Here is a 12,566-nt window from a genome sequence, read left to right as displayed (position 1 = left end):
TTCAAAATTTAAACTATTTGTTAAACGTTTGGAAAGCCATCTTTTTGATAATAGCCCTTATCAAAAAGATGGCTTTCCAAACGTTGTTACGAATATTTTATTTCTATACAGTATATTTATTTATATATATGTATGTATTTTATGTAATTCTACACAAAAAAAAACCAGCGCACCCGCGGACAAACCAATTATATGGTTTTTGCGGGGCCATATTTGTGCATATTGTTTAATTTATGTCATGTAATATTTTCAATAATAATAATAATAGAATAATTTTGGAGGATTCAGGAGGCCATTTGCTTGTTTGGCCACCTTATCATATAAAAATATATCCAATCTAATAGATATCTTGTTTATTTTTATATCAAGGTCTACCTCTTCGCACTAATGAGTACGTGTTATACAAACCTATGTGAATTCAAGATTAATTTTGGTATTAATTAATTTTAGCAATGTATGAGTTATTACTAACGAACATCACTATTCAAAACTTAATTCATTTGAGTGCCTGTTGCTTCAAGTTTGTGAATATCAAATTCGTGTCATTAAATTCAGAACCTTTTAATCTATACATGGAGGTCAAATAATTTAAAATGAAGTGTTTACAAAACGTGAATTTTTAATTTAATATTAATTAAAAATAACTAAATGACGAATCATACTAATGTTATAAATGCGAATGTTTGGATGAATGGATGTTAGTTTGCCTAAACGGCTGAACGGATCTCGATAAAATTAGATGTAAAGTCTGGAACAAATAGGCAATTTTTTTAATTCCACGCGAACGTGGTCGAGGGCAAGCTAAGTTTGTAATAAGTTAATAATACTTAAAGTTAATAATACATTTAGACTTTTATTGGTGATCAAGATGTTAGCATTTAGCCATCTTTTTTATGTCATAAGTTGGCAAACAAGCAAGCTACCACCTGAATCCGACACTGGCGAAATGTCGCTGCCCATAGACATTCGGAATAGTGGATGCGTTGCCTATCCTTAATCGACAGAGGAGGAGACGCGCATAAAGAGGATAATATATGTTTAAAAACTTTGTTTGCGAATTACATGTAAAAATTATAACTTATTTCTTTATTTACACAATACAATACATATGGATAGAAACACAGCGAAAAGCGAATTTGTTTTATATGTAGTAAAGTCTAATAAAATGATAGAAAGAAAAATACAACTCAAAAGAATTTTAGGGAATGATATTATAAGATTGAAGTCAATATTTTCTTAGTGAATTACGCACGCGACATTAATCACGTAACATTTTCTAGTCCATTAGAACACTCGCTAGTGGCGATTATATTTATGTAACAAAAACATAAGCTTAGTGCCGGAAAGCTTTTCCATTTCCAAACAATTACATTAAGTGTTTGGCCGTTCTCCAAACTTTCCTTCACCATCTTTTTAAATACGAAAAAAGTTGACCGTCGACGTTAATTCGAGGCCCAGCTGATTAAAGTTCTTTGAATCGATGTTGAATTTATATTTGATTATAAATTTTACCATATAATAAAGAAAATAGACATTTTTCACAAAATATTGCTATCGTAACATTGTTTTGCGCAGGCTTACGAAATGCAATGTTCTCCAATAAATAACAAAACATTTAAAATAATTAAGCAAATAAAAATGCTTTGTACAAATCTATACTCATATTATAAAGAGGTAAGAATTGTATTTTCGTATGTATTGAAATAACTTAAAATTCCCTAGTTTATACATGACGTGTAAGCCGTATCTGTCGCATGCAAAAAAAAAATGTAACTACCCAACGAGAATGTGCAGAGTTCTCACAAACCAAAAGGTTTAAGAACCTGAAGAAAAAGAAGACGATATTGTACTGTATTTATAATCAATAAATAAATAAATAAAATAAAATAAAAACCACTTGGCCGATTTAAGAATTTCTTTCACCGTTAAAAAGATACGTTATCATTGAGTATAATAGGCATTATTTTTAATACTTACTAATTTTATGCGGACGAATACGCAAGCAACAGTTAGCTTAAAATAAAGTTTTATGTAACCACAGTAAATCGGTTTATTCCGTACCATTTGAACTTGCGAATTATTTACCAAAGTTTTAAGAAAAAAGGCAAAAGGGAAAATGATAAGCTTACATAATTACAATATTCACAGGCTGAGAATTGCGAAAGTTTTCCCATTACGGCCGCGCGATGGTTCGTGAATTTGTTAAGAGGTTATATTACTACGTTTACATATTAAAAACCAACTTCTTTATAGCATACTAGATACTCGTGACTTCGCCCGCGTAAATTAATAAAAAGTATGTTACTCAGATAACGTGGATTTTTAATGGTGAAAAAATTTTTGAAATCGGTTCAGTAGTTTTTGAGTTATATTAATACATACAAAAATACAAGTCTGTCCTCTTTATTACATCAGTATAGACAAAGAAGTAAGATTTCAAATTACAATATTTTTAGAACCATTAAAATGATTTAAAACCATATACATAATTCCATTAAAAATATCCCAAAACTTGCTTTAAAGTAAAATAAAATTCACAGAAACTTATTTAACGGCCCGAGCTCCTTTCCCCACTTAAATAGCGCTTAACAGAATTTAGAGGTGTTTATATTACTTTCAAGTTAATGTAGTTGCTAACTTAAAGTACGCCTTCAAGTTAAGTATGCTTGAATTAAGAAACTTCGAAAAGATGTTTACATAAAATACCTTAAGTAACTTATTGTTAACTTATTACTGTCTTATTAAAAGATTGTTAGAAAATAAATTACGCGAATAACTCTAAAAATATTGAACATATCTTGTGTCATAAAACGATTTAAATTTTTCAAGTTGACACTTACAGGGTGTTTCGTATAAACGTAAGTATCCGAAACTAGATAACCTTTTTTATATTCTTGATAGGTCTATGAAAACATTTTTATAATATGAACTTGCTGTTCCCGTGCGGCTTCATCCGCATGAAATTATGAAAATTTTATTGTATTGCTTACATTTGTCAAATTATCAATACCAAATGTCAAACTGACGTGACATGACAAACCTTGGCAATTTTGCTTCCTTAATGTTGGCAACAAATTATGGTCTCTTTCCCACAATAGGGTTTTTATCCAAAATATTTACCCCTTAAGTTTAATGTCGTGAAAATATATAGCCTAAAGCATGTCGTAAGTGTAGGGTTTTTTTATTAAAAAATATGCTGTAATTGCTGACATCTTAGGCAACAAATAAGTGTGTGTTTACGCTTTATTATAATAGTATAGATATAGAGATAACATAAAATTCTTCCAATTAAAACATCCTCCTACACAAAAATATATGGTTATATTTAGAAGTGGATACATTTGCGAGTAACCATAAACCTCGTAATGCATCTCACCATAAAAAAAGAAAGAATTTGTTACATAAATCCTTAATGAATGTTGGACGCATCAAATTTTTTATGTTACAAGAAAATTGTCTTATTCATTTTTATGTTCGGGCAAAAAATCATACTTTAATATAAAAATAAAATTTATAGCTAATAAAGTGTCTAGTAAATTGTCATATAGGGTAATCTTTGCATAACATGATTTTGTTAGGAAAAATCGCCTCATTTAAGATAGATAAAAGTATAATAAGTAAGTATAGTAAACTAACTGGCAATTTTCAATAAATATATTTTAAGGTGAATATTTATTATCTATACTATTATAATAAAGCGTAAACACACACTTCTTTGTTGCCTAAGATGTCAGCAATTACAGCATGTTTTTAATTTTTTTTTCTTTTGTAAAAAGCCCTACACTTACGTCACGCTTTAGGCTATATATTTTCACGCCATTAAACTTAGGGGGTAAATATTTTGGATAAAAACCCTAATGTGGGAAAGAGACCATAAGTTGCTGTCAACATCAAGGAAGCAAGATCGCCAAGGTTTGTAGTGACATGTCATTTTGACATTTGCTATTGATAATTTCACAAATGTAAACAATAAAATAACATTTTCATGATTTCATGCGGATGATGCCGCATGGGAACAGCTAGTGTTTAGTACATACTTTAAATTATTTAATTTTCATACATTTGTATGTGTACATCATACATAACATTATAAATGCGAAAGCTTGAATGGATGGATGGATGTTTGTTAGATTTAGAGACGAGCCTAAACAGCTGAATAAATCTTGATAAAATTTGACTTCTAGAAAAACACAAAGGCTACGTACTTATGTGCTTTAATTCCACGCAAAGTCGCAGGCGCAATCTAGTGCATTATATCGTCAGTAACAAATATACTTTTTTATTATAATGTGCCGTAATATATAATTTCATGATTTAAGAACATCCTGTACGCATCGATCGTCCAAATATCTCCCTCACTTATAAATTACTTAAAACCCAACATAATCGTTCAAAGTCCAGCAAAATGCTAATTCAGTAAATTGTGGGATAATCGGCATCGTTTAACAAAACAGTCTGTCATCATTTCCGGACTTTGGCAAATTGAGGCCCGGCTATAACCTTGTTATCCCGATTCAAATGTAATGAACCCATCTGAATTCCATCCTGATTAATGTTTCAACATTAATTTGTACGAACAATTTCAACAAACTGTTTTAATACTTTTAACAGTAGTTATTTAGAACGAACTCGTTGGTGACAAGTCGATTAACGGTCGGTTTCTCAGCTTCTTTTGTCTGGTGATGGCAGCACTAGGCAATGCTTGTATCGTGGCCATCGAAAAACATATAACTAGTGACCATTTTAATTTTTTGTTTATAATTTAATTTTGTTTTTGTCTGTATGTACATCTTCTGTGTATTCTTTTACTATTTGATTTTTGCATAACTACTTAGGTCCATACATGAAAATACACATAAAATATAAATTAAAAACTAAACAAATTTCGTTCAACGTAGATCTCCTAAAATATAGAAAATAAATGAATAAAGGGCTTAGTGTTGGCTTTGACAAGATAAACTATTCATTATACGAGAATAATGTATTCGCGGCTCAGGGGCGGACTCAGTCCGCAGTGAATTTGCAAAATTACATTATGCCAGGTAAGTAGCACGTATCGTGTATATGCTAATTTTAAATCTGTCCATTTTACTAATGAATAAAGAATAAAATGTATATTTTATCTTAACTATTTAAAAGTAAAAGACAAACAATGCTCATGCACTCATGCGAATAAAATGCATGCATGCATGCATTCTTGTGACATACAAAAACTTATGCATGTCACACAAACACATATGCAAAGGGAATACTACAATCGACAATAAATTAAAATAAGTGTAGAGGTCTAAAATTTGACAATCGCCACCACGTCATCAGCCGATAATTTGGCTATTTCCAGGGGAAAGGGGCAACTATCATCCCAATGGTAAAATTTGTTGCAGTTTCATATCTATTTATCTGTCGAAATTTAAAATGACTTCCCTTATAGTTCAACTAGGCCAATTGTATTTTTAATAAGGGCTCTACCATTGATTTAAGTATACCAAAATGATGTTTTTTTTTTTTAAAGAAGGAGCAAAAAGCATCGGGGACACTGTAATGTTCATCGACGCCCATGTAAATCCGCAATAAAAGATGAGCTGCAGATGCGTTGCCGACCTTTGAGGAGATACCCTCGCTTTTTGAAGAACCCTAAGTCGTAGTGGTTTGGAAATACCGCCAAGGACAGACAATTCCACAACGCAGCTGTGCGACGCAGATTGCCAGCCATCGAGAAGATGTGGATGATCTGTCGAGTTGTCCGAAGACGGAACTCGGCGGCAGATATTTCAAACAATCAAATGATTAGAAGTCAACTGACGTCAGTTCTCATGGCTGGTAGTTGTCTGACTGTCGTGGTTTAAACGAATCAAGCGAGTATTTACATAACAGAAGACGCGATGCCGCTCGAGTTGCATAAACACGCTTTGCGACACGACGAATAAATAAACATTAGTTTTATTTCCGTCTCACAGCGCACTTGGAATATTCAGTTCATAGAACCGAAGTGGATTGCACTTCTTACCTAAATTGGGTTAAAGTTCACACTACTTTGTGGTTAGTGTATAATTAGACAGTGGCCTCGTTTCTATGTTATATATATTAATAATATGAGGTGGAAAACGAGCAAGCCACCTGAATCCACCAAAATGGAAAGCGACTGCTGCGTTGCCTACCTTTAATTGATGGAAGAGACGCACAGAGAGAAGACATTTCCCCTTCCTTTCCTAATAAAAAAGGGACTAAAATTAGGCTGTTTAAATTGTACTGGTAATAGAGCAGCAATGTTAAATGTTAGTTAAATATTTCAATAGACATAATTTGAAATTCGATCAAGTCAAAAAATAAATAATAATGACAACTCAGCGTCCCAAAGTCAGATTTAGCCTCCGACGGCAAAAGTCTTCGCTCACCTTATAATTAAATACTAAAACACTGCCGTGAGAGTGGGTTTATGTAATTTTGTGGTCAGATTATATTGTATCTGTGAATTCCGGTGGCCACGATACAGGCATTGCCTAGTGTGGCCATCACCAGATAAGCTTAGCTAGAATAACTTAAAATAACGACTATTTTTAACTTCCTGTTATGTATAATTTTAAGGTATTGTCAAAGTTATTTGTTTTGTACAATCTTTTTGGTTTAATAAATATTTTTTTCATTTTTTCACCATTAAATATTAAATACTAAGCATAGTTTATGATTAACCTATTTTCATATTTCTATTCTTACTGCCTAGATTTATCTTACTAATATTATAAATGCGAAAGTTTAGATGGATGGATGTTTGTTAGCGTTTGTAGCCTAAACGACTGAACGGATCTCCATGAAATTTGGCACAGGTTTAACGCGTAGTCTGGAAGAACACATAGGCTACTTTTTATCCCGGGAATAGTTACGGTTCCCGTGGGATTCATTAATTTAGTTTTTTAATGTTTACTCGATCATTCTGCAACGGTTTAACATATCTTATGGAAATTTGGCACAGATATAAAACAAAGTCTGGAGTACACATTGGATATGCTTCATCATATCATTTAGCTTCATCCCTGAGAAATGTCCGGTTCCCGAGGGGTAAGTAGCTTTTTATAATTTATATAGTTAGTATGTTTTCTAATATCACGCGGACGAAGTTGCGGGCAACAACTCGTATTTAAATAAACTCTATTACAGCGCGCACACCTTTAACTGCACAGTTGTTTAGTCTCGCTTTTCATATGACATTACATTTTACGCACACTACTCGATTTTTAGTTGTACAACTAAACAGTTACATTGGCTGCGAAACAAGCGACAATCACACGACAGTATAGTTTAGTGGTGAGCGCACGGCAGCGGCGTTTAAGAAGCGAAGTGTTTGTGATTTCTTTTCAGATTTCGGCCGTAAATTGTATTTAAATTACGTGTTGGTTACTTGAAAAGTTTTGTTTTATTAATAATGGTTACTAATTAATACATAATTAATAAATAGCTTCATAATATTAATAAAGATCCGTCCAATATTGAGTGATGTGATCAATCATTGCGCGTGGCTGATCATTGCTGCGAGCTCGATAAATATTAAACATCCTGTATCATTAACATAATTATAAGCGGGGTATAATAGACTGAATTGGTATAACAATTTCTTTTTCGTTCACTTTATATTTACATACTAGCTTTCACCTGCAACTCCGTTTGAGTATTTTAAGAAACAACTGAAGTAAGTAGTCTATGTGTTATTCCGGACTGTCTTCTACATCTGTGATAAATTTTATCAAGATCCATTCAGCAGTTTGGGCTACAAACTCTAACAAACACCCATCCATCTAAACTTTCGCATTTTTGTTTTCAGACAGAAGTGGAGAGGTTTACTGGACCAGGCCCAGGCCCACCCGCGGCTGTAGTGCCTCAGAAGAAGAAGAAGAAGAAGTGTTTATTTTCGAACACAGAGACATAAGCATCGGTGGTTCAGTGGTAGAATGCTCGCCTGCCACGCGGGCGGCCCGGGTTCGATTCCCGGCCGATGCAATCACTTTTTGTTTATCATTTTTAATAATAAAGATTTAGTCGCCTTACACTGAAACGTTGTTTAAATATGTAACAGCGTCTTAACTGATAGAAGCGCTCGACCACATTTAACTAAACAATCGGACAACAGTTGTGCGATTGACGATTGTTTCCCAGCAAACTAGTTTAATTGCACAACTAAAATCGAGTAGTATGCGCACCTCAAAAGCTCATAAGAATCAAAGCGATATTAAACAGTTATGCGATTGTTTAGTCAAAGGTGTGCGAACGCCCTAAAGCCAAATTTCTTACAATGAGGTCTATTAGATTGTAAGCGGCGCTTACGAAGCCAAGCACTTAAGATTCGTTTCAGAATTTAGCAGAGTAATTATTTGAAAAAAAAAATTAAATCTAAATTAAACTAGTTTATGTGTTTGTGTTTAATGTGAACGTTATATTATTTCCTAACCCCTTCCACTAGTTCGGATAACGAAGAAAAATCCGACTAGATTTACTAATTTTGGTGTTTAGGGGACGACAAAAAAAGGTTCAAAACTTTTCGAGACATCGAGTCGCGAACTTCGACGTGTCATAACCCAAAGGTTATAAAAACCATTAAATACGAATAAAATTCCCACCAAATAAATGAACACACATCTATATTAATTAAGGCAATTAAACTGTACTGTATTTGTAAACGGATAAAGTTGCAAATGTTACGAAATTTCATAATATAAAGTCAGCATTTTTTCCCGGAGTTCATTATCAAGGGACATTTTGTTGCGGATGAGTTTCGTAAATGACCTACAGGATATAAAAGCCTTGTAAACATGATTGCTTCCTCTGAATAAACGGAAATTCAGAAAATTTCATTAATAACATATATTACTAGCTTTCGCCTGCGACTCCGACCGCGTGAAATTAAAAACAAAAGTGAGTAGTGAATGTCTTCTTTCAGACTTTGCTCTACGCCATTCATCGAGATCCGTTCAGCAGTTTAGGCTACAAACTATAACAAAAATCCATCCATCTAAACTTTCGCATTTATAATACTAGGAAGAAAATGAAATGTTGCTCTATTTAATGAAAAAATAATATTATTTTACTTATAATATAACTGCAAAGGTAGTAGTTCTATGCATTCCCTTTGAGTTACATACATCGTATCACTGATTATGTTTGAGGTAGTTTGCGTTACTTTGCAAATAACATGCTCTACAGCATAATCGTGGGATACACCCGTACAAATATATTTACATCACTTTCATTCTCTTTAAAAGAAAGAAAGATAAGAATATTATAAGTGTAATTTATTAGCAATGGGAGGCTGTAAGGTAACTGTTCGTAAACATCGTAAAGACTACTAAACGACGATAAAAACTGTAGTCGTATCCAACCGACAATCATTACACCTCAATTTTCTTACATTGATAAATCACCGCGGCGGAAAAACACGCCTTTTACCTGCTTTCAGACAAGCCAAATGTCGATTTTATGTGGAACTCTGCACGGTTACTCTATTATGTGTTGTTTTTTTGTGTTAATACTTCTTATTGTATTAAGGGTAATATTTCCTAAGCATTAAATGTGTGTGTTTTTTTATATAAAATTGAAAACGAGCTAGTAACCACCTGAATCCGCCAAAATGGAGAAGCGACCGCTGCCCATAGACATCCGCAATAGCGAATGCGTTGCCTTCCCGTAATCAAGTAAAGCAAACTAGCATACAGACTTGCTTACATACTTATTTACGTACTTTACTGTTTTGCGTTTATTTTAGTTTGTGTTTAGTGTGTAAAAAAAATATAAATTAGGTTTAGTTTGTGATAATTTTTTTTAAAATAAAATAAAATAAATCAACCGAGGCGGAAATGCATGTATTGAGGATATTTCCTCTTCCTGCGCGTGTCCTCCACCGTCATATCCACATTCCCTTCCTTTGCGCTTCAGCCCAAGTAAAATATAGTGATATTCACAGATAAATTATCTTATTAGCGGTGAAAGAATTTTTGAAATCGGCAGTAGTTTTTGAGTTATTCCAAAACATACAAAACTAAATCTTTCCTCTTTATAATATAATAGAATTTAGATGATTAATTACTGGTTTTATACTTTTTTGTTATTATACTATTAAATATCTATTAACATTGCATTAATTATCTTTAAAGATAACATTAATTCTAGGTTTTCTGCAATGGAAATTTCGTATACGAATTGAATAAATCATACTTAATGTATAAAGAAAGCGTTTCGTATAATTACAATGCTGTTATACTTCGCACCGAATTAAGGAACATTCGTGTAATTTATGTGCTATTAAAAGTACAGCTAACAAATTTATTGCGTTTTCCTATTGAAATTATTAAGGTTTTAATTATGTAATAAAAGGTTAATTAATTTTCCTTTGTTTATTATTTTAATTCAATAATTCTTGTTCAGAAATATCATTAAGAAGGGAATAAATTCAGATATGAGAGTTGGTAGAGACGTATGACGTATTTAATGTGGCAAACCTACAAACAATGGGTTGATGATTATCATGGAGGTTAAGAGGAAACGATAGACTAAACAATCGCACAACGATTGTCGATAGTTTCGCAGGCAAATCAACTGTTTAGTTGCATAACTAAAAAAAAAGTAGTGTAACCTACATCTCGTGGTTGACTATGGCTTAGTCACCCATGATTAGGGTAGGCTCCGAGCCCCTATGTGGGGACATATAGTGAGCTGGTGATGAGTAATCTACATAAAGCTCGTAGGAATCAAAGCGCGACTAAACAGTTGTGCGATAGTTTAGTCTAAGGTGAGCGCTCTTAATCAGTCCAGCTGATTGGTTATACAGATTAATTGTTTTGATTATATTCCTTTGTTTGAATGACGTACACAATTTTTAAAACAATTCTCATCAGCAAACAGACGTCGTGGCAGCGACGTTTTAATTTACCGCACAACTTACTTTGCAATAACCCACAGAGTACAATTCTCTTAATAAATCGGTGGTTTTATTGCTGTTTATTTTATTTTAAATTTCTCGCCCTTTACGATAGATGGCGTGATTTTAAAAATATGTTTAATTGACAGATAGGAGCTTTTTTTATTATTATAAATTCAATAGAGGTAATTTATATGTACTGGTAGATAATATTATTAATGTCTTATTTATTTACTTGTCCTTTAATCTATATTATCTATACTATTATAATAAAGCGTAAACACCCACTTCTTTGTTGCCTAAGATGTCAGAAATTACAGCGTATTTTTGGATAATTCTTTTTTTTCTAAAAAGCCCTACACTTACGTCACCCTTTGGGCTATATATTTCACGCCATTAAACTTAGGGTGTTAATATTTTGGATAAAAACCTTAATGTGGGAGAGAGACCATAAGTTGCTGCCAACATCAAGGCAGCACGGTTGCCATGGTTTGTCATCATGTCATGTCATTTTGACATTTGCAATTGATAATTTGATGTAAACAACGAAATAAAATTTTCATAATTTTATGCGGATGAAGTCGCACGGGAACAGCTAGTTATAACATAAAAAAACTAAATAAAACAAACCGATTTAAATGTAAAAACTTCTAACATCTAACTTAAATATAACTTTGTAATAAAGTTTACGCGTACAAGTTTAAAGTTACCTTTACTACATATTTTAATTTAAACTTCGAGATATGTTATGCATAATAACTATCATATGGAAAACTTTAAAATTGACAACGCAGTACATATAATTTACTATATTTTGATTGAAAAACTTTACAATAGTAAAACATTTTAATCTTCAAACATTGCGAATTACAAAAGTAAAATATTCATATCATATTAATATAATAAACTAGCTTTCACTCGCGACTCCGATTAAAAAAAAATAAACGTGAGTAGCCTATGTGTTCTTCCAGGCTATCCTTTACATCAAAATTTCATCAAAATCCGATCAGTCATTTAGGCTACAAACTCTAATAAACATCCATCCATCCATCCATGCATCTAATTTCGCATTTATACTATAGTATATATTATAGTACGAAGTATGGTGTGAAAGTTTAGATGGATGGATAGATGTTTGTAGCCTAAGCTGCTGAACCGATCTTAATGAAATTTGTCATAAATTTAGAGGATAGTCTGGAAGAACACATAGGCTACTTGGTTTTTTTTAAAACCACGCGAACGGAGTCGCGGGCGTAAGCTAGTTTTAATTAAACACACTTTTATGAAAATTGATGTGTACTTAAAATACAGAGAATACACAACTCAATCAAATGGATGTGTTTTAATTCATAACAATGTTAAAAGCATTGGGGTACTCAATCACAATTATCCATTTTATTTGACAAAATATTGATATTTACAACATTACTAGCCTTCGCCTGCAATTAAAAAAAAAGCAAAAGTAACTGGTCTATGTGTTCTTCCATGCTATCCTCTACATCTACGCCAAATTTCATCCAGATCCGTTTAGAATAGGCTACACACTCTAACAAACATTTAAACTTTCGCATTTATAATATTACTAGCTTTCGACTGCGAGTCCGTCCGCGTGGAATAAAAATCAAAAATAAATAGCTTATCTGTTCTTACAGACTGTTCTCTA

General features: G+C 32.6%; 1 non-coding gene across 1 annotated transcript; it reads left to right on the top strand.

Moving 5' to 3' along the window:
* Positions 1 to 7,921: 7,921 nt before the first annotated feature.
* On the top strand, positions 7,922 to 7,992 carry Trnag-gcc. The gene has a single exon. It is a non-coding gene; the product is annotated as a tRNA-Gly (tRNA).
* The last annotated feature ends 4,574 nt before the right edge of the window (positions 7,993 to 12,566 follow it).

The sequence above is a fragment of the Papilio polytes genome, unplaced genomic scaffold (assembly GCF_000836215.1).
Source record: "Papilio polytes unplaced genomic scaffold, Ppol_1.0 DF823399.1, whole genome shotgun sequence".
Lineage (NCBI taxonomy): Eukaryota > Metazoa > Arthropoda > Insecta > Lepidoptera > Papilionidae > Papilio > Papilio polytes.
Note: the sequence above shows the minus strand (reverse complement) of the source record. Positions and strands in the feature narration are given on the sequence as shown.